Below are 24,961 nucleotides of genomic sequence, written 5' to 3'. Positions count from 1 at the left end.
TAATGATATTCCACGTGTCCTTCTGATCTAATTGTATTCATGTCCTCTTTTCAGATTTATGGTTAGCAGAACAATATGTCAACTGATGACCTACCTTTGGACGTTCGACAAATTCACCAGCGTACAATCACCTTAAAAACACTTAATTATCAGTTTTGTATTACACGATGCTAAGCATATGTCCATGCATTAGACTTTGCAGGTGAGGAGCTACCCGTATTAAGGCTGTTAATCTCATATGGCTCTTAATTACCATTGGAACCCTTAATTAAGACTACACCATACACATATACTTTTCACAACGGAGGTTTCCCAACCATAATATGCCCCACAAGTAATTGCCGACGTAAAAAGTGTAATTTATGGCTGAATCAAGAATACATTTATTGGCCTTTTTTTGGACAAACTCATTTATTGGCTGCTTCCTAGAATTGTCTTACTACGTAGCAGCCTTACAATATAGCATTTGGAGTATTCAAGAACAACATTGTTTCTTTTTTCATTGAGAAACCAGCAACCGAAATGACTGTTGAAGCATTTTCTTCTTGATGCTTTCAAAAATTATGTGCAGGTAGTCATCAATAAAAAATATTCATATCTTTTGCAGCATGAAATGGATTATTTATTTGAAAAATTAAAGATAACATTGAATGTAAGATGTAAAAAATGGGAAGTATATGTCTATGTACATGCCACCTCATGTAGTATGCCATCTGATGACACGGCTGTTGCAAGTAAAGTACAATAGATTAGTTTATGCACTCCGTCATCATACAAATAAGAATTTTCTTATTACGTAATCAAAAACAATTTTGTTAAATGAAGTAGATTTTAAAGGAATTCAAAAATTTAAAACATGTGATATTTGAATTGTTTTCTTGATGGTTTTTAGAAATATAAATATCATATAACTCATGTATTCACTAAAAATAAAGGATGTGCTATGGCAATTATTTATATATGAAAAGTATTAATGTTATACAACATCTTAAAGACTAGGCCATGCGAATGCACGAGTTGACCACTAGTATCCCTTAGTTTCCAATAGGACCCCGCTGCCACGGGAGGGTAGGACAAAAGATGTCATGCAAGTTCTTTTCCATAAGCACGTATGACTATATACGAAATACATGCCTACATTACATTGATGAACTGGAGCTAGTTCTGTGTCACCCTATGTTATGACTGCTACATGATGAACCAGATCTGGCATAATTATCCATCGCTAATCCGGTGCCTACGAGTTTTCCATATACTGGTTTACGCTTATCTACTTTTTTGTTGCCACTGTTACAATCATTACAAAATACCAAAAACATTACTTTTACTGTCTTTACTTTTGTTACCGTTACCACCACTATCATATTACTTTGCTACTAAACACTTTGCTGCAGATACTAAGTTTCCAGGTGTGGTTGAATTGACAACTCAGCTGCTAATACTCGAGAATATTCTTTGGCTCCCCTTGTGTCGAATTAATAAATTTGGGTTGAATACTCTACCCTCGAAAACTGCTGCGATCCCCTATATTTGTGGGTTATCAATGGTGTATGAATGGGGAAATGGAGGGGAGGGGGGATCTCAAACTTTGGGACAGGCTTGTCTAAAATGTGGGAAAGTTTCAAACTTATCCCCCGTTTAACATTTCAGACATCACGTCGATTGGGGATAGGACGATAATCTCGCATCTCCCAAATATTTGCCGGTAACGATTACGGGCGAGGAGAGGGTGTTTTGCCGCCCATGGTTGGCGCCCATGATGTATGAACGCGGCTGACAGGTAGGGCGCTTGTGTCGCGTCCGAGGGAAATTACACATCTGGCCCTATTTAAAATATTAGCCTACATCGATTTCGGACGAGGAGAGTTTGTTTTGCCGCCCACCGTGTATGAATGGGGAAATGGAGGGAGAGACACATGTCTTTCGGATGAGCTTGAATCAAATGTGTTTTGCTGCACAAGTTTGGCGCCCACCGTGTCTAAATGGGCTCAGAGGCCGTCGTGTCACGTCTGATTGAAGTTACTAGTCTACCCCTATCAACATCAGTGTTAATCCGGTCGATAAGGATGTCAAGTGTCAGGCGTAGACTGTAATTTCCATCTCACAAACACTTGCTTTGGGCAGCCCACAAATTATAGTAGGTGTTTAGCCGATTCGTTCAAAACTTGGGAGAATTAGCATTCACGTTTGCCCTAGGCCCTGGAAAATAAATTCAAATCCAATTTATACTCGATTACGAATATCCACAGATAATTCTATATTTTTTTATTTATTTCTTCAAAACCACAACAAAGATTTATTCCACCTTTATATATGATTATGATTTAGAAATGTCGTGATCTTCGAATTAGTAGGTTGGATACACTTTGAGTCAAACAGTTATTTCAACCAATACAATATGCTCACACGAAAAACCGTTCACCTTATGTCAATCATACAAGTACTAAGGATTACCTCGCCTAAAAAATTTGGATAATTACAACACATGGACAACATAGGGGGTCTTACAACATAATCCATTCAGAGACATGACACAACATGCAAGTACAATAATCTAATGACAAGTTCAACTGGTATCTAAAGAAGAACCGGGATTACCCTGGGCTTCGATAGCAGAAACAATAGGACCTCCTCCGTATTCAAATGCAACATTCGTACTTCCTCCAATTCTTAGGTTGCTTGCATAATGCGTGCCGCTAATTGCATAATTTCCAGCCTCAACATCAAGATTACCTCATTCTTGGCGGCCACACAATCTCTTTCTGCCTCTAGTATATCCTCAAGAACTATAATATATGTGCTCAGACTGCTCTCCGGCGGTGTTGCCTATGAACTGCTACCATGGCGCACTGCTTCCACAAATAGATTCTGGGGTTGTACATTGTGTCCTAGTGTGAACGACATCTTGAAAGGTTTCCACTGGACATAAGTAAGAGATAGTTATAGCATGATCCAAGTAGTAAGCTTACACGGTAAACGACATATGAATTTTGCAGAGCATGGCAAGCTATATTTAAATGATTCGAAGCAGCATCAGCCGAAAAGAAACTAAAATGGTAAGATTAAACAGTAGTGGACTTTAATCGGGATTAAACGGGACCCAATTGACATCCCTAGTTGAAAGGGAGTGTACCACTGCTATATTTAAGTAGCCAAGGCATCTAAGCAGTTGAAATAATCTGAGAAAGCACTTAATAGTGTGGCCTCATATAAACTATGAAGACAATTTTGTGATGAAGTTCAGAGGAAAAGTTAAGGACTCAAAGGAACTAGGCATGCATTTCTTTACGATAGTACAACAGGCACTGCTGACATATTGGCCAACTCAGGTATAGCGTAACAAGTAATAAACAACCATTCGAATCAAGAAATACAACAAAGCAAACAACTGAACTATTTGTAATTATGTAGGATTACAGGTTGAGGGCACAAGCCAAGAAAGCAGCCCAGTCGCATTACATTTCACATGTACTAAAACACACTGTCTTACCATATCACTACAAGAAATATGTCAACTAGTGACCTTCTGTCAGTGACCCTGGAAGAATTGGTCATAGATCTATGACCATTTCAGACCAATTGGTCAAAAGTTGTTCGGGGGGCTCCAAACCCTAAACCATTGCGACCATTTTGGTCAAAAAGGTCGTAATTTCCTTACACGAAAAGTTCATAAAGCAAATAGCGCTAGTCCGCTGCCTTACTTCTAGTTGTTAACGACCAATATAGATGGTCATAGCCTTGTAAATTGTGGTGGGTTGCTATGACTAGGCGCCACCTCATCAGTTTTGCCTATGTGTCATGTCCATGTGGTAGTTTTTGCCCTAGGTTGTGAAGCAACCTATATTTTTGTCATTCCCAAAATTCCCAAAAAAATCTCATAAATTCTTTGGGTCATATCTTCATCAAATATGTAAAAACCTTCCTTGCCTAGTTCAAAAATAATTCAAAAATATTCATTTTCCTATTCTGTTCGGAACAACAATTTGTGAAGGAAGTACCACTTTGGCATGTCCAAATAGTATCCATTTTCTACAGTGCTTTCCTATGCCCAAATAATCGTCCTCCACCAAATGCCAGCTCAATCCATTCATTATTTTGAGCCGAGCTTCAACATTCGTATTTATGTCTAGTGTGGTAGTTTGCAAAGCAAGTACCACCTAGGCTCCTCCTTTTGAGCTGAAAATTTGTGAAGACGGTCTTCTTAGTAACTGATCATCCTCAGCCAAAACTCACGCCCATTAGCCATGTACATTTCCCGTACCGCTAATCAAACACCTGGCTGCTAATTCATGTTTGAGCATCGATCGGTCTCCTCGTGAGAATCTTATGTTGTAATTTTCTTCCTAGCACCTACCTGGGGAGTGCCCAACCCACTAGACATGCCTAGGCCGCCCAGAACACATGGCAATGCCACAGTCACGCGGTGACCATGCGGCGGGCATGTGAGTTTACGCGTTCTAGAGTTGGAGCCCTCGGCCGCCGTCCAGACCTCGATGAATCGCCACCAAACCATGTATTTATGATTAAATAGGTACTTATGTAACTAGAAATGATTTTTGGAAAAAATAAATATAAAATTATTAGGCAGCTGCAGTTCAAAATTGACCCGCTTCCAACTGAATCGGCGGAAATTTGTCTTTTTCACGAGGGGTGGATCAAAACTTTTTACACTCAACCATTTTGTCAATTGTGCATTAAATATGTCCTAGTATTTTATAAAAATTATTTGGTCCAATTTTGCAACAATTATTTTGGAGGTCCTTCACAAAAAACCTCCTTTTGGGCACTCGAAAAATGGAAAATGGTTTTTTCGTCCAAAGAAAATGGAAACTTCCTTAGGCAACATTGTTTGCCATTCCAATATGCACCCTTGTGCACAATATGAGATCATTTGAACTAACTATGCCATGAATGTGGCCGTGAGATTGATCATTTGGCTTGAAAGCCATGAATCTTCACGCATAATAGCTCATTTCTGAGAACAGTTTTTTAAAATAATTGCCGTATTACAAGTTTATTATTTTTCCTGGAAACTTGGTCATATATAATGACACAAAGCGAAGGTTTTCCAAATTTTTGATTTTTTTTGAATTTTTATGCCCATTTCAAAATGCGGTCAAAACGGCGGGAATGACCGTTCCTAGCTAGTGGTTGAATCTTGTAATTTTTTTGGTGTTTCTCTGATTAAATAGATACTTATGTACCTAGAAATGATTTTTTGAAAAAATAAAGAGCAAACTATGAGGTAGCTGCAGTTCAAATTTGACCCGCTTCCAACTGAATTGGCGGAAATTTGTCTTTTTCATCAGAGGTGGATCAAAAATTTTTACACCCAACCATTTGGTCAATTGTGAATTAAATATGGCCTAGTAGTTTAGAAAAATAATTTGGTCCAATTTTGCAATAATTATTTGGTAGGTTCTTCACAAAAAAACCTCATTTCGGGCACTCGAAAAATGGAAAATGGCTCTTTTGTGCAATGAAAGTCAAAAATCCCCAAATAAACATTGTTTGCCATTCCAATATGCACCCTTTTGCACAATATGAGATCATTTGAACTAACTATGCCACGAATGTGGCCATAAGATTAATCATTTGGCTTGAAAGTCATGAATCTTCACGCATGATAGCTCATTTCTGAGAACACTTTTTTAAAATAATGGCCGTATTACAAGTTTATTATTTTTCCTGGAAACTTGGTCATATATAATGACACAATGCGAAGGTTTTCCATTTTTTTGATTTTTTTGAATCTTTTATGCCCATTTCAAAATGCGGTCAAAACGGTGGGAATGACCGTTCCTAGCTAGTCGCTGAATCTTGTAATTTTTTTGGTGTTTCTCTGATTAAATAGATACTTAGGTACCTAGAAATGATTTTTGGAAAAAAATAAAGAGCAAACTATGAGGTAGCTGCAATTCAAATTTTACCCGCTTCCACCTGAAACGGCGGAAATTTGTCTTTTTCACCACAGGTGGATCAAAACTTTTGACACCCAACCATTTGGTCAATTATGCATTAAATATGACCTAGTATTTTAAAAAATTGATTTGGTCCAATTTTACAACAAATATTTATTAGGTTCTTAAAAAAAACCATTTTTGCCACAAGAAAATGATTAAAAATATCTAGAAAGATAAAAATCGCATGCAAATAGATGATAATCCATAAAAATGGGGTCTAACTTGAGTGAAAATTTTAGTTCTGCCATTTTGCAAAATATTTTGATAGTTGCTTCACAAAATTCCCCTATTTTTAGTACTTTGAAACTATTTTAAATCACTGATTTTCCGAACCAATCAGGGCTCTTCCCACGGATCGATGACATGGCGTCCATCCATCCATCCATCCATCTCTCCATCCCACATCCATCCATCCATCCATCCATCTACAGAAAAAAAGAAACAAAAAAGTAAAAGAGATACCCCACGCACCCCAAACCCTAGATCAAAGCCCTCCCCCCATAGCACCCCTCCTCCCTCCTCCCAGTCTCCTCGCCACCGCCGCCACCTCCTCCTCTCCGTCACCCACCGTGCCCCCTGGTGCCCTTTGCGCCTCTTAGATGGCGCCCCCATAGCTTGGTGCACTCGCGCGCGTTGGCTGGACAACGGCGACACCGAACTCCTTCGCCGCCCTCTGCACCAAGTACGACGACGACAGCCGCCCCGACTGCGACTGCCTCCTCTTCGGTACCACGTCTCTCTGCCCTCTGCTCTCTCCTCTCTGTTGCGGCCGAAACACAGGCTACCTCCTCTTTTAGTGTGGAACTAGGGGAAGTAGAGAAAGTAAGATTCGATTACTATTCAGTTTATTTGCCCAAATTTGATTGCATCAGCCATGTGTGCTCCTAGTGTAGCTAGCTGGACTATGCAACTATCATGTTGGAATTCAGAACTAGCGATTTCGTAGTTCCAACAAATCCGGGATTCAATATAAAGCTTAAAGGTGTTCTTATGCATTTGAGCTAGCTTGCTCTCCTTAGTACAGGGACAACCTTGCCTCCAAAATATATAGTGATAGCTCTACAAACTTGAGATAAAATAGTTCTCTCAAAGTTCTTCCATTGTCTTTCTGATTTTATGGATTACAAGGAGTATAGAAAAAATAGATTTGCCTCGAAAATATGTATTTGAGCTTTCTGATTTTAATATCTAGATGACATGAATCCTAATCTAAGAATTCGGTTTCTAATTTTAAGGAGTATAGAAAAAAACTCAAATAAACTTATGATCATCATGGTATTCACTTTGATTTGGTTTCAGCAAACCTGACCTCTCTACGGAAATATTGAGTTAGCTCTGACTGAAAAAACTTTATGGTTCAGTTTCTTGTATGAAGAAACACCTTTTCTTTTCCTTTTTGTTCAAGATTCATTTCTAATTCTAAACCATACTGAAATTGCAAATAGTCTAGAATGAATGAAGCAGAGAGTCATTTCTTGTTTGGCAGCTGGCACAATTCCTTGTACAATTCCTTCTCAAGGTGCTGCTCTTTGTGGAGGTGATTGACCTCCTTTTTTCACTCTGTGTATCAAGGTGCAGCTGCTGAGCATTGATAGGTTTTTTCGGTGTACCTCGACATGATTTCCAGGACATGAAATGTGAGCTATCTAAGCTGCTCTTGTCCGTCATGTGCAGCGGCAACTGGATTTCCAGAGTACAAGGGTGTGGTCATCGAGGTGTGCCGTGGTAGGCTAGCTCGGCCCCAACATCTTCTGTTGAACGGACATGCCGCCTCTTCGGCGTCGGCTACATGAGAGCCATGGTGAGCTCTCTTCTCCCTGCCTCTGTTTGCTTTCTCTGAGCTTGTGCTTGTGAGAAACTACATGTCACCTCGCTTGAACTCCCGAGCTACACCACACCTTGTTGAATACACTAGTCATGCTCTTGCATACATGTTTTGTTGGACAAAAAAAGTACATTGATCTGCTCCTTTGGTGGAGGTGACCCATGTGATGGTGATTCGCTCCAGCTGCTGACCCTTGTATGCTCGACGAGTTTATCCTGTGTATTTTGTCTTGCTAGACGAGTTATCCAGCAATACTAGTGCATAGTAGAAAATTATCATAGATCCTGGCTGTAACCTGCTTTTGTGCTTGTGACTTTGGCCCACATGATTTTGTTTGGATTTGGTACCAGACTAGAGGTAGAGGCTTGACAATTTCTTGCTGTTTCAGTCAATTGCTTGATAGATAGCTGTCTCATATGCATTTTCCATTCCTAATGGTGCTTTTTAATTTCCTTGCCAGGCCAAATAAAAGATGTTGTTCTCGGTGGAGTTGTACTTGAGGATGAGCACAGAGAGAAATTTAATCAAATCCAAAAGGTAGGTTCTTTTTTCTTATCAGATGTTGGCAGATTCTATTTGTTGTGCATATGCCAAGTGTGTCTACCTGATTGTAAACATAATTGCAATACTGTATATATGTTGACAGTCTAGTAAAAACAAACTTGTTGTGCCTGGGTTTGTGGATCTTAAAAAAATCATCTATGCTTTCCTTACTCATACAAAACACCCAATTGTTGTTCTTGTTAATACAAGCGTGCATACCAACGGCACCTTCACCAAACAGAAAAGGCTCTAGCCACATATTCCTCTTTACTGAAAACTCATTGTTCTTTTCTAAACTATTGCAAAAATCGAGCAGTGGTACTGATTATATAATTTTTTTATTGTCTTGGTACTAAGCATCACTCGTGTTTGCCACTGATTGGTTTCTGCTTAACCCATGTGTAGAGGGAGTACTAAACAGCAGGATTTCAATCACCTTGTATACACTAGTAGCTTGCTTACACAGTTGTCACTTTTGCTTGTGGTAGCCATTATGTGGCTGAATCATGTTTGTGTCTACTAATCATCAGTTAATAGTATTTGGCTTCTTTGTGATGGTCTGGGACTATTTTACAGTGATGAGGATATGCTTTCTGATTTATAGTTACTAATTTGTGGTCTGGTGTCATATTATGGTCTAATATTTTTTGTTTTGACTCTTTTTCTGGTGCCAGGAAAGCTGTGAGTAGACATCAACGATACCTACTTGTTTGGCAGCTACAGTGATGCATGCGCCGGTCAAGCAAGCACACATGCATATACGTTCCTACTATATTCCTGCTATATACGTACATGTGTAAATGTATTTCTGAGAGATGTGTTATGTAAACCTGGGAGATGTGTTATGTGATGTGATATGATGGATGATTTGAATTCGACATGGAGTTTTCCTGATTCGAATATGAAACAACTTTGTCCAAACATTTCATTCAAAATCTGAGATCTAATATTGGACAAATAATTGGGCTGGAAAAGGCAACAACCGAACAAGCATTGGACTGTTTAAAAAGCGAAACAAAAAAACCTTAGAAAATAAAAAAAAGAAATATACTGCAAAAAAGGCCGAGGCCCCCTAGTATGGAAAAACCTAACAAAAAGGCCGAATTGTAGGGTATGGCCCATGCTGAAATTAATAGGAAAAAAATACATTAAAAAGGCCGAATTGTTGGGCTAGGCCCATGTAGAAAATCGAATTGGACCAGGCTGAATCTTGTGCCACATCAGCTTGCCACGCTGGATGCCTACGTGGACTGGGGAGGCTGCTAGTGACAATAACGCCACAGTAGGAATATTTTGGTCATAAACATCCACGACCTTCTCACAGAGAAGGTCGCTATAGTCAGTTTACGACCATGAGCTTTTGACCTTCTGTTTTTGGTCACAAAAAGGTCGCAAATGAAAAACTATGACCTTTCAGTGACCAATAGTGGAGGTCACAAGATAGCATATTTCTTGTAGTGTATGTTGCTATGGAGCCTCCTGCTGTTGCAATGTTCTTTGAAAATACCGTCAGCATCCCGTGGTTGCAAATCTAGTTGTTGTAGTTTATTCAGCACCCTCTATTTAGGTAAAATTAATTTTAATCACATGCACTAGTTCGAATTTATCATCTATGGTTCATCTAAACTAATGAAAGAAGGGTGTGTGCATACACGACAATATATCTGCTTCCCTCTATTTTTATGCTTGTTCGAGGAACAGCCCCAAAAGAAGAAATATTTTGCTTGATGGGATTGGCAGCTCCATAATTAATAGAAGCATAAGATTAGTCATGCAACTTGGGAAGATCCAGAACACACAAAAAAGTAATGAGCAGAGGTTTGGAGCAGTGATGTAATAGCTAGCATCAAAAAATGTAGGGTAAAACGAACAAAAAGCAGCGAAATCACATGCTAGTTTGCTGATGTGTAATTAAGCACAGAGAACATGAAGCAGGTTGATGGAACCAACATGTGGCATCAGAACAACACCATTATCATAAATATAGCATGCAAGAAGTAAAATACTAGGCAGTGATATCTAGGAAGTACAGTAATACTTAGGACAAAACTAAAGCATATTAACTATATGTGCACTGGTATGTAATTTAGCACATCTAACATGTTCACTGCTAGAAGTATGGCCCTACAGGTGCAAGCAGAATAACGTGTCTCATGAAAAATTGAATGATGCCCTGAAGAAATTCAAAGGTGCGCTGCTTATGCTAAGAAAGTGAATGTAGGCGTCGACCGTTGGATAATAGTACCTGATTCTGGGCGGCCTATGGGTATCGTTGTGATACTTGATAGCTAAGGATCGTCGATGGTGCTCGTGTTGCGGTTGAGTTTGGAACAACTGTTGCCGTAGCTGAAGCGGCTCCGGTGCTTCGGTTGCGGCCCCTGTCGACGTACAGTGCTTTCGGTGAGGTGGATTGCTATGTCTTGAGCTTGCGTTGGTTTTCCTTGAAGAGGAAAGGGTGATGCAACACAGTAGCGTAGGTATTTCCATCAGTTTTTGAGAACCAAGGTATCAATCCAGTAGGAAGCTCCTCAAAAGTCCCACACACCTACACAAACAAACAAAGAACTCGCAACCAACGCGAAAAAGGGGTTGTCAATCCCTTCATGGCCACTTTCGAAGGTGAGATATGATAGAGATAATATGAGAAGATAAATATATTTTTGGTATTTTATGATATAGATTGGAAAAGTAAAGATGCAAATAAAAGTAGATTGAAAGCTTATATGATAAAGGTAGACCCGGGGGCCATAGGTTTCACTAGTGGCTACTCTCAAGATAGCATAAGTATTACGGTGGGTGGACAAATTACTGTCGAGCAATTGATAGAAAAGCGAATAATTATGAGATTATCTAGGCATGATCATGTATATAGGCATCACGTCCGCGATAAGTAGACCGACTCCTGCCTGCATCTACTACTATTACTCCACACATCGACCGCTATCCAGCATGCATCTAGAGTATTACATTCATAAGAATAGAGTAACACATTAAGGAAGATGACATGATGTAGAGGGATAAACTAATGCAATATGATATAAACCCCATCTTTTTATCCTCGATGGCAAAAATACAATACGTGTCGCTGCCCTTGCTGTCACTGGGAGAGGACACCTCAAGATTGTACCCAAAGGTAAGCACTTCTCCCATGGCAAGAAAGATCAATCTAGTAGGCCAAACCAAACCGATAATTCGAAGAGACTTGCAAAGATAACTCAATCATACATAAAAGAATTCAGAAGAGATTCAATTATTTCTCATAGATAAACTTGATCATAAACCCATAATTCATCGAATCTCTACAAACACACCACAAAAAGAGTTACATTGAATAGATCTCTACAAGAGAGGGGGAGAACATGGTATTGAGATCCAAAAAGAGAGAAGAAGCCATCTAGCTAATAACTATGGACCCAAAGGTCTGTGGTAAGCTGCTCACAACTCATCGGAAGGGCTATGGTGTTGATGTAGAAGCCCTCCGTGGTCGATTCCCCCTCCGGCGGAGCGCCGGCGAAGGCTCCAAGATGGGATCTCATGGATACAGAAAGTTACGGCGGTGGAAATTGTGTTTCGGTTGCTCCCTGGATGTTTTCGGGGTACGTGGGTATATATAGGAGGAAGAAGTACGTCGGTGGCTGCCCGAGGGGCCCACGAGATAGGGGGCGCGCCCTGTAGGGGTGGGCGCGCCCTCCACCCTCATGGCCGCCTCGGCTGCTTCTTGGCTTGCACTCCAAGCCCTCTGGATCACGTTTGTTCCAAAAATCACGCTCCCGAAGGTTTCATTCCGTTTGGACTCCGTTTGATATTCCTTTTCTTTGAAATACTAAAATAGGCAAAAAAAACAGCAATACGGGCTGGGCCTCCGGTAAGTAGGTTAGTCCCAAAAATGATATAAATGTGTAAAATAAAGCCCATAAACATCCAAAACAGGTAATATAATAGCATGGAACAATAAAAAATTATAGATACGTTGGAGACGTATCAACCATCCCCAAGCATAATTCCTGCTCGTCCTCGAGTAGGTAAATGATAAAAACACAATTTTTGATGTGGAATGCTACCTAGCATAATTCTCAATGTATTTCTCTTTATTGTGACATAAATGTTCAGATCGAAATGATTCAAAATAAAAGTTCATATTGACATAAGAAATAGTAATACTTCAACCATACTAATAAAGTAATCATGTCTTCTCAAAATAACATGGCTAAAGAAAGTTCATCCCTGCAAAGTCATATAGTTAGGCTATGCTTCATTTTCGTCACACAAAAATGTTCCCAAATTCTACACCCCCGATGACAAGCCAAGCAATTGTTTCGTACTTAAATAATCTCAAACTTTTTCAACCTTCACGCAATACATGAGCGTGAGCCATGGATATAGCACTATGGGTGGAATAGAATAATAATGGGGATTGTGTGGAGAAGACAAAAAAGGAGAAAGTCTCACATTGACGAGGATAATCAACGGGCTATGGAGATGCCCATCAATTGATGTCAACATGAGGAGTAGGGATTTCCATGCAACGGATGCACTGGAGCTATAAATGAATGAAAGCTCAACAAAAGAAAACTAGTGGGTGTGCATCCAACTTGCTTTCTCACGAAGAGCTAGGGCATTTAAGGAAGCCCATCGTAGGAATATAGAAGCCAAGTTCTATAATGAAAAATTCCCACTAGTATATGAAAGTGACAACATATGAGACTCACTATATGAAGAACATGGTGCTACTTTGAAGCACACAATATGAGACTCGCTATATGAAGAACATGGTGCTACTTTGAAGCACAAGTGTGGAAAAAGAGATAGTAACATTTCCCCCTTTTTTTGTTTTTATTTTTTTTTATTTTTTTTCCTTTTCTTCCTTTTTCTTTTTTTCTTTTTTTATTTGGCCTTTATTTTTTACTTTGGCCTTTTTTTCTTTGGTCTCCCTTTTTTTATTTGGGGACAATGCTCTAATAATGATGATCATCACACCTTTATTTATTACAACACATGAATTACAACTGGAAACTAGAACAAGATATGACTCTATATGAATGCCTCCGGCGGTGTACCAGGATGGTGCAATGAATCAAGAGTGACATGTATGAAAAATTATGCATGGTGTCCTTGCCACAAATACGATGTCAACTACATGATCATGCAATGGCAATATGACAAAAGTAATGCATGTCATGATGATAAACGGAACGGTGGAAAGTTGCATGGCAATATATCTCGGAATGGCTATCGAAATGCCATAAATAGGTAGGTATGGTGGCTGTTTTGAGGAAGATATAAGGAGGTTTATGTGTGATAGAGCATATAATATCACGGGGTTTGGATGCACCGGCAATGTTTGCACCAACTCTCAAGGTGAGAAAGGGCAATGCACGGTACCGAAGAGGCTAGCAATGATGGAAAGGTAAAAATGGTATAATCCATGGACTCAACATTAGTCAAAAGAACTCATATACTTATTGCAAAAATTTAGAAGTCATCAAAAACCAAGCACTACGCGCATGCTCCTACAGGGATAGATTGGTAGGAAAAGACCATCGCTCGTCCCCGACCGCCACTTATAAGGATGCACAATCCAAGGACACTTCATGTTTCAAATTTGTTACACAACTTTAACCCTACGTGCATGCTACGGGACTTGCTAACTTCAACACAAGTATTCTTTAAATTCATAATCACCCAACTAGCATGACTTTAATATCACTACCTCCATATCTCAAAACAATTATCAAGTATCAAATTGATCATAGCATCCAATTCACTTCTATGATAGTTTTTATTATACCCAACTTGGATGCTTACCATTCTAGGACCAATTTTATAACCATAGCAAATACCATGCTGTTCTAAGAGACTCTCAAAATAATATAACTGAAGCATGAGAGATCAACAATTTCTTCAAAATTAAACCACCACCGTGCTCTAAAAGATATAAGTGAAACACTAGAGCAAAAACTATCTAGCTCAAAAGATATAAGTGAAGCACATGTAGTATTCTAATAAATTTCAATAAAATAGGCTTCTCCCAAAAGGTGTGTACAGCAAGGATTATTGTGGGAAACTAAAAAGGAAATACTAATATCATACATGACTCTCCAAGCAAAACACATATCATGTGGCGAATAAAAATATAGCTCCAAGTAAAGTTACCAATGGACGAAGACGAAAGAGGGGATGCCTTCCCGGGGCATCCCCAAGCTTAGGCTTTTGGCTATTCTTGAATACCTTGGGGTACCATGGGCATCCCCAAGCTTAGGAATTTGCCACTCATTATTCCATAGTCCATCAAATCTTTACCCAAAACATGAAAACTTCACAACACAAAACTCAACAGGAAATCTCATAAGCTCCGTTAGTGCGAGGGAGATGATTTTGTGATGGGTACTTGGTATGTGTCGACTTGAGCGAAGACCTCCCCGGCAACGGTGCCAGAAATCCTTCTTGCTACGTCTTGAGCTTGTGTTGGTTTTCCTTGAAGAGGAAAGGGTGATGTAGTAATAGTAGCGTAAGTATTTCCCTCAGTTTTTGAGAACCAAGGTATCAATCCAGTAGGAGGATCCTCAAAAGTCCCACACACCTACACAAACAAACAAGAACTCGCAACGAACGCAATAAAGGGGTTGTCAATACGTTCATGGCCACTTGCGAAAGTGAGATCTGATAGAGATAATATGATAAGATAAATATATTTTTGGTATTTTATAATATAGATTGGAAAAGTAAAGATGCAAATAAAAGTAGATTGAAAGCTTATATGATAAGAGATAGACCCGGGGGCCATAGGATTCACTAGTGGCTTCTCTCAAGATAGCATAATTATTATGGTGGGTGAACAAATTACTGTCAAGAAATTGATAGAAAAGCGAATAATTATGAGATTATCTAGGCATGATCATGTATATAGGCATCATGTCCGTGACAAGTAGACCGACTCCTGCCTGCATCTACTACTATTACTCCACACGTCGACCGCTATCCAGCAGGCATCTAGAGTATTAAGTTCATAAAGAACAGAGTAACGCATTAAGAAAGATGACATGATGTAGAGGGATAAACTCATGCAATATGATATAAACCCCATCTTTTTATCCTTGATGGCAACAATACAATACGTGCCTTGCTGCCCCTGCTGTCACTGGGAAAGGACACCGCAAGATTGAACCCAAAGCTAAGCACTTCTCCCATTGCAAGAAAGATCAATCTAGTAGGCCAAACCAAACTGATAATTCGAAGAGACTTGCAAAGATAACTTAATAACACATAAAAGAATACAGAGGAGATTCAAATATTTCTCATAGATAAACTTGATCATAAACCCACAATTCATCGGATCTCGACAAACACACTGCAAAAAGAGTTACATCGAATAGATCTCCAAGAAGATCATGGAGAACTTTGTATTGAGATTCAAAGAGAGAGAAGAAGACATCTAGCTAATAACTATGGACCCAAAGGTCTATGGTAAACTACTCACAATTCATCGGAGAGGGCTTTGAGATGATGTAGAGGCCCTCCATGATTGATTTCCCTCTCCGGCGGAGCGCCGGCGAAGGCTCCAAGATCGGTTCTCGCAGATACAGAAGGTTACGGCGGTGGAAATAGTTTTTCATGGTCGCTTCTGATGTTTTCGGGGTACATGGATATATGTAGGAGGAAGAAGTAGGCCGGTGGACACTCGAGGGGCCCACGAGGGTGGGGGGCGCACCCACCTGTAGGGGGCGCGACAGGCACCCTCGTGGCCGCCTTGCTTGTTTCTTGACTTCCACTCCAAGTCCCCTGGATCATGTTTGTTCCAAAAAGATCGCTCCCGAAGGTTTCATTCCGTTTGGACTCTGTTTGATTCCTTTGCTTCGAAACATTGAAGTAGGCAAAAAAACAGCAATTCGGGCTGGGTCTCCGGTTAGTAGGTTAGCCCCAAAAATGATATAAAAGTGTAAAGTAAAGCCCATAAACATCCAAAACGGGTAATACAATAACATGGAACAATCAAAAATTACATATACGTTGGAGACGTAGCAAGGTCCCCTCCGAAATCCTCCTCCATGGCCTCCGGTGATGATGGCCCCCTCCGGCAGGGTGCCAGAGAGGGCCTAGATTTATTTCTCATGGCTACAGAGGCTTGCGGCGGCGGAACTTCTGATCTAGGCTATTTTCTGGAGGTTTGGAGATTTATAGGAGAGGTTGGCGCCGAGAACAAGTCAGGGGGCCCCACGAAGAGTCCAAGAGGAAGTGGGCGCGCCCTGGGGGGGGGGGCCTCCACCCTCGTGGGGCCCATGGGACTCCCCTCCGGTAACTCTTCGTTCCAGTATTTTTTATAATTTACAGAAAATATCTTCGTTGATTTTCAGCGCATTCCGAGAACATTTATTTATGCACAAAAGCAACACCACGGTAGTTCTGCTGAAAACAGCTTCAGTCCGGTAAGTTCTAATCAAATCATACCAAAATCATATAAAACTATTGTAAACATGGCATGACTACTTCATAAATTATAGATACGTTGGATACGTATCCACATCCCCAAGGTTAATTCCAGCTCGTCCTCGAGTAGGTAAATGATAAAAGAAATAATTTATGAAGTGTGAATGCTAGCAAGTGCATAAGTTTGATCGATGATAGTTCGAATCACTTTTTCTAGCATAATTATATATCATAACAGTAGCTCAACTCATAAAACTTCTCATGATCAAGTAACAAGCTTTTCACATGTTAAAGTATACATCATAAACTTTGTTAGAAACTAACAAACCATGCTCTTAGTTATCAAATAATTGCAATTCATCTTATTTTCGGGAAGGGTCTATGTAAGAGCTTTGATTCAGCAAACTCGACATACTCAACTATCATTTATTCTTTCACAATTCCTAACACTCATGTGATATTTATGGTTCAAAGTTTTAATCGGACAAAGAGAAAGATAGGGGCTTATAGTTTCGCCTCCCAACGTTTTACCTCAAGGGTAATTTCAACAATAATACTTTATGAAAACTTACATCCAAGTGGATATATATATATATATATATATATATATATATATATATATATATATATATATATATATATATATCCGGATCGCTCCAACACAAAGTCCTTGCCAAAGGAAAAAATGTAAAAAGGGTAAAGTGAAGATCACCATGACTCTTGTATAAGGGTAGAAGATAAAAGTAAAAGATAGTCCCTTCACAGAGGGAAGCAGAGGTTGTCATGCACTTTTATGGTTGGATGCACAAAATCTTAATGCAAAAGAACGTCACTTTATATTGCCGCTTGTGATAAAGACCTTTATTATTCGGTCCACGCTTTCATTTCTTGCCTATCACAAGTTCGTATGAATCTTATTTTCTTCGCACTAATAGATCATACATATTTAAGGAGCAATTTTTATGGCATGCACCAGTTACAACTTACTTGAAAGATCTTACTCAATCCATAGGTAGGTATGGTGGACTCTCATGGCAAAACTGGGTTAAGGAATGTTTGGAAGCATAAGTAGTATCTCTACTTGGTGCAAAGAATTTGGCTAGCATGAGAGGGAAAGGCAAGCTCAACATGTTGTATGATCCAAGAGAATATAACGTTTCAGATATAGGAAAACATAACCCATTAAGTTGTCTTCCTTGTCCAACATCAACTTTTTAGCATGTCATATTTTAATGATTGCTCACAAATACAAAAGATGTCCAAGATAGTATATTTATATGTGAAATCTCTTTTCCTTCAATATTCTTTCATGAATTGTTCAAGTGACCAATTCTGCGTTTGCTAACTTTCAATAAATTTACCACCTATACTTATTATGTGTGAAGTCATTACTCCCCATGGTATAAGCATATGAAACATATATAAATCCAGATTTATGATATTCAATTCATTCAACCATTTACTCATAGGATATATGTGAAGCACGTGAGTAAATGACAAACTACTCCAAAAAGATATAAGTGAAGAACACTCAGTAGTCAAATAATTAACTGGCCATGGGAGGATTATTTTTCATTCAAGATTTCAGATCCAATGATTTTATTCAAACAGCAAGTCAAATTGAAAATACACTCCAAGTAAAACACATACCATGTGACGAATAAAAATATAGCTCCAAGTAAGGTATACCGATGGTTTTCAAGACGAAAGAGGGGATGCCTTCCGGGGCATCCCCAAGTTTAGGCGCTTGAGTATTCTTTGAATATTACCTTCTGGTGCATTGGGAATCCCCAAGCTTAGGGTCTTTCCACTCTTTATTCTCCTCATATCAATATCTCACTCAAAACTTGAAAACTTCAATCACACAAAACTTAACGGAACTTCGTGAGATGGGTTAGTATGATAAAGAGTAAATCATTCACTTTGGTACTGTAAAAGACAAGATTAATAATTGTTTTCACACAATTCCTACTGTACTTTATCATTTCTGCAATTTATATTGAGAAATATAAGCCACGGAAACTAGAAAACAAGCAAACTATGCATTAAAAACAGAATCTGTGAGAAACAGAACAGTCTGTAATGATCTGAGCAACAACCGTACTTCTGCTCCTCCAAAAATTCTGAAACAAATTGTTGGACGTGAAGAATTTGTCTATTTATCTTCTACAAAAATAATCAACTCAAAAGCACTCTTCTGTAAAAAATGACAGCTAATCTCGTGAGTGCAAAGTTTCTGTCTTTTTACAGCAAGATCACATTAACTTTCACCCCAGTCTTCCCAAAGGTCTTACTTGGCACTTTATTGAAACAAAAGCTATAAAACATGATTACTTAAGTAGCTTAATCATGCGAACACACAAAAATAGTAAGGGTGAATATTTGGTTGTCTCCCAACAAGCGCTTTTCTTTAATGCTTTTTAGCTAGGCATGATGATTTCAATGATGCTCACATAGAAGATAAGAATTGAAACATAAGGAAAGCATGATGAAAAATATGACTAGCACATTTAAGTCTAACCCACTTCCTATGCCTAGGTATTTTGTGAGCACACAACTTATGGGAACAAGGATCAACTAGCATAGGAAGGCAAAACAAGTATAGCTTCAAAACTTTAAGCATATAGAGAGGAAACTTGATATTCTTGCAAGTCCTACAAGCATATATAGAGAGGAAACCTTCACATAAAGCATTCTTTTCATGATCTACAAGCATAGAAATTTTACTACTCTCCACATAAGCAAAATTCTTCTCATTCGGAATAGTAGGAGCAAATTCAATAAAATAACTGTCATGTGAGGCACAATCCAATTGAAAATTAAAATGATGATGAAAAGTTTCATGGTTAACATATTCTCTTATAGCATACATGTCATCACAATAACAATCATAGGTAGAAACTTTGTTCTCATAATCAATTGGAACCTCTTCCGAAATAATGGAATCATTACTAACTAAAGTCAAGGCCTCTCCAAAATAGTGGGATTGTTACTTCCTAAAGTTGACACTCTTCCAAACCCACTTTAGATGATAGCATTATACATACTCCAAAAGATATAAGTGAAGTTCATGGAGCATTCTACAGTTAATATATACTAACCAATATCCAAGATCAAAATATATAAGTGAACCACACGAAGCATTCTATAAAACCATACTCAAAAGATTTAAGTGAAGCATAAAGAGTAATTCTATAAGATCATACTCAAAAGATATAAGTGAAGTACATGAAGCATTCTATAAATCAATGAAGTGCTATCTCATACTAGCATGGTTCTTAAAGAAAAAAGAAGAACACAAAGGACACAAATCATGTGAGCAAAACAAAAACTGAGGTATACTGGTAGTTGTTGAAGATGAAAGATGGGATCCAACCGGGGCATCCCTAAGCTTGGATGCTTGAGTATTCTTGATATATTTACTTGGGGTGCCTTGAGAATCCCCAAGCTTGAACTATTTCCTCTCTTTATTCTTCTCGTATTGGTAAGTCCTCGTTCTTCGAACACTTCATCCACACAAAAACTTAACAAAAACTTTGTGAGATCTGTTGGTATAATAAAGCAAATCACTACCTTTAGGTACTGTTGTAAACTCATTCCAATTTCATATTATCATTATATCTACTGTATTCCAACTTCACCATGGTTCATACCCACTTATACTACCCATAGATTCATCAAAATAAGCAAACAACACATAGAAAACAGAATCTGTCAAAAACAGGACATTCTGTAGTAATCTGGAAATTTCACCAACAGTTCTAAAAAAATATGAAAATTTAAAAAAAATTTGTACAGAAGTAATGTGCAAAATGTTTCAGACCCATTTGACTTTCTAGTAAAAAATGTAAATTGACATGCTACAACCAAAGTTTCTGTTTTTGTACTGCACATAGTAAACAAGCAATCTAATCATCCTAGAACCAAAGCTTGGCACATTATTTTTATAATACAATGGATATATACAAGGGGATAATTATTTTTAGAGAAACTTCCATGAAAAAATTTACATTGTTTCCATGAGCATGAACACAAGTGTTCAAGGTCGACCCTCACTTCTCCAATGCATAGCTTTGCAATCACTTCTCTTTTTGAAAAACTTTTTAGGTATATGAGGCAAGTGAATCTTTCTGTATTTTCATTTTTTTTGTATGTTTCACCCACAACTAAAGAAAACAAAAGGGAAAACAAAATCTACTTAGTGAAGAAAGCAAACAAGCATACGCGAAAATATCAACCCCACGCTATTGGTCCCCGGCAACGGCGCCAGAAAAAGAACTTGATAATCCCCAAATGTAGGGAATCATCGTAGCAATTCCCAAAGGTGGAAGTGATAAGTATGGAGTGTTGAACCCACAAGGAGCTAAAGAAAAGATCAATATTCTGTCAAGTCCTATCTTCCACTAATACGACTCTACGTACACCGAACGTTTGCTTCCAACTAGAAACGAGAAATAAAACTACGTTGTGGGTATGAAGAGGATAAATTTGCATGATATCGGAGAGCTAAAATATAAAAGTAGGTGATGTTATCATAAAGTTAGAATATATTACTAAATATTATAAATTGCGAGTGTGGAAAAATGATGGGTCGGTGTGCAGAATTATCCTAGGCAATTGTTAACAAGTCTGGCAATCACTATTGCAATTTCATATGAGGGAGAGGCATAAGCTAACATAATTTCTCTTCTTGGATCATATGCACTTATGATTGGAACTCTAGCAAGCATCCGAAACTACTAAAGATCATTAAGGTAAAACCCAACCATAGCATTAACATATAAAGTCCCCTTTATCCCATACGCAACAACCCCCTTACTCGGGTTTATGCTTCTGTCACTCAAGCAATCCACTATAAGTGAATCATGAACGTATTGCAATGGAGAAGTCGTTAGCGAAGTCACAAGGCCCTCTACTTTTCATTATAAAACCGATAAACCAGAAAAAAAGGATTGTTTTGCGATAGTATCTTTGGACCCATAAAAAGCGGGATTTGCGCTTGTGGGATTCTCGAGCGAGCGGAGCTGAAAACAAAGAGGAAAGATTTTGCCAAAAATGCGGGGTCGAATTTGTGGATTCTCGGATACGAAGATATCAAATGGGATACATCAAACTCGCATGTCCCGTGACTCATGTGTGGTATTTGAAAGGTCTTTATAGTTATATCGCGAATCTTTTAGATAAACCTCTTAAGACACTACCAGGGAAAACCTTATACACAGAATGTTACCAGTAGCGTTGTACAAAATCATATGCTACTGCTACTTAGTAGCAGCGCGCGTAAATGAACCGCGCTACTGGTATGACTTTAGCAGTAGCGCGTACTAGCAAAAAGCGCTGCTGCTTTGTTTGACCTGGACGCACATGGCTAGCCCAACCTAGCAGTAGCGCGTATACTGGCCCAGCGCTACTGCTACTCTCCTTAGCTGTAGCGCGCTTACGTGTAAGGCGCTACTGCTAACAGAAATAAAATAAAGTGAAAACAAGTAGAAAAGTAAATGAAAATGAAAGAAATAGAAAAAGGAGAAAGGAAAAAATAAAATGTAAAGAAAAATAAAAGAAAAAAGGGAAAAAGGAGAAAGGAATAGCAGTAGCGGGTTTCAGGAAACGCGCTGAAGCTAAGTTAGCTATAGCGCGTTTTCGAAAACGCGCTACCGTTACGTTTCACTTCTTCCCCAAATCCCTCACCCTTTCGAAAACGCGCCCCCCCTCCCCCCCACCCCCGGCCACCACACTTCTTCCCCAAATCCCTCACCCTTTCCGCCGTCTCCCCAATTCGCAGTCGCCCCACTTCGCCGCCGTCTCCTGCCGGCGTGGACGCCCGCAACCTCACCGTCTCCTCCGAGGCCGCTGTCATCCTCACCGCCGCCGCCCGAGGCCGCCCTCAGCCTCACCGCCGTCGCCCGAGGCCGCCCTCGACGTCACCGTCGGTGCCCTCCACCTCATCGCCACCCGAGCCCGCCCAGGACCGCCGTTGCCCGTGCCCGAGCCCGCCCTCTCCGCCCCTGCCTCCATCACCGAACACCTCCCCGCCACCGTCTCTCCCCTCTCTATAAGTCCCCACTCCTCCCCCCCCACTCCTCTCTCTCTCTGCATTTTAGAGAAAAAATTAGTAGAGCAACAGTTTGTTTATAGCAAAAAAATTAGTTTAGAGCAAAGGATGTTAAGTAGTAGATGTTAGAGCAAAAATTAGTTTAGAGAAAAAAATTTGGTTTAAAACAAAAGTGATTGCTAGGTTAATTAGGTTAGTAGTGTTGCTAGTAGTAGTGGTATAGTAGGTTAATTAGGTGATGTTAAATGAATAACCTAAATGAATGAAATTAGTAGTTAACTGATTTTTTTCCTTTCATCATTATAGAGCACTAAAGTTAACTGAATTTTATTCTATTAGTAGTTAAATGAATTTTCTTCTACACATTGTTTTGAATTAGCTTGTGAAATTTGGACATGTGGTTGCTCGTGTATATTTGGACATGTGTTGTGTTGTCGAAGAGGGATATTTGAACACTGTTTCCAGGGAATGATGCTGAGTGGCCTATGTTTTGCCGGAATGTTGATTCATTTCTATTCTGGCAAATTTTAGGTTCTCGATTTGTCCACTTTTTAGCAAAGGTCATGCCGAAATTTTCCATGAATTTCGGCATGACTTGTGCTACAAACTAGGACATATCGAGTGCCCGGGATTTGCCGCACCAGGAAGGAGTCAACATGCCTGCAAAACAATAGGCCTTTTTTATGTCATTATTCATTTTATTAGGTCTAGAATTAATTGACTCGATTTAATGATAGGGAACATGGCTAGCAACGATCAAGGACAGGGTTCTGGTGATTGCGACGACGTCTACCGGGCGACAGACAAATTTTTTAGCCTTACCGACGATCAACCGATGTTGTTGTTGGGCCCACCGGTGGCATCGGGGACTGAGACAGACACGCAGACCAGTGCTGAGACTGAGACCGGCGCTGAGATTCAGACCGGCATCGAGACCGGCGCTGAGACCGGTGCTGCCTCGGGGAGCGGAGCCGGTGTAGAACCGAAAGCAAAGAGGCAACGGGTTCCTAACAAACTCAGGACTACTAGACTGGTGTTCACGGAGGTGGACGACGGCAATTTTGAGCCAAAGGCACCCGAGGAAGCGCGCGCGTGCTACGGCAATCAAATAGGCTGCATCGTACGGACAACCGCCACCATCAACGATGAGAAACTTCAGAAGATAGAAAATATGATGAGCTCCCTCCTAAAGAAGTTTCACTAGATATTCTTGTTCCCGGGCCAGAATGATAAGGATTATGAAGATCCATACAAGGATCCGGCAATGAAGAAGATAAACAAACACGCCATCACCAAGTTTAGCGACGCGTTGGCCGCCTGGAAAAATCGAGTGAAAGCAAAGATCATTGACAAGGATCCCTACTCCGAGATTGTAAAGGATAATCCGACAATCACGGAAGAGCAGTTTCAAATATTCAAGGAGGCTTGCAAGGCCGAAGCTGCCAAAAAAAGTCTAAGTACATGAAGTGGATTCAAAAGAGGAACATTGGGAGCCACCACCTCGGAAGCCGTGGTTACGGCGGAAAGAGGTCCAAATGGGCCAAGGAGGACGCGGAAGCCGCGAGTCTGGGCATCCCAGACCCCTTGGCGGATTTCACCGTCCCGCAGGAGTGTGATGTCCCGAGGGCCCGGCACCGTTGGGACCCAGTGAAGAAGGTTTACGAGACAACACCGGTCATTACGGAGTTCATGAGGCTGCTGGTAATTTTAGTTTCTGATCAATTCGACTGGACACGTTAGTCATATTTGTAAACGATTCTTGTACCTTTTGCAGAGAGAGCAGCACCGGATTGCGGCAGAAAGTGACTCGCCGTCTGAGGCATTGGCGAGGCCCAAGTGGGACACTCCATTCAACCGTGCGTTGAACATATTGAAATGACAACTGGTGGATACTCGACCGTCGTATGGACGCGTGCACGGTGTCAGAGACAGCGCCACGTGAAAGAAGTACTACCGTGAGACCACGGACGAGAGAAAGGAAAGACGGAGGTTAACTAAAGAAAACATCGACAAGAAGGTTGAGATTGCGGTTGAGAAGAAATCATCTCAGACAGTCGCAACAGCGGTAGCTGCCGCAAAACAGGGTGGTTGGAGATATGTCTACTTCCTTTGTGACGGGTGTTTTCACTTGGACAAGGCAAAATCCATAAAAAA

The sequence above is a fragment of the Triticum dicoccoides genome, chromosome 4A, assembly GCF_002162155.2.
Source record: "Triticum dicoccoides isolate Atlit2015 ecotype Zavitan chromosome 4A, WEW_v2.0, whole genome shotgun sequence".
Classification (NCBI taxonomy): Eukaryota; Viridiplantae; Streptophyta; class Magnoliopsida; order Poales; family Poaceae; genus Triticum; species Triticum dicoccoides.
Note: the sequence above shows the minus strand (reverse complement) of the source record.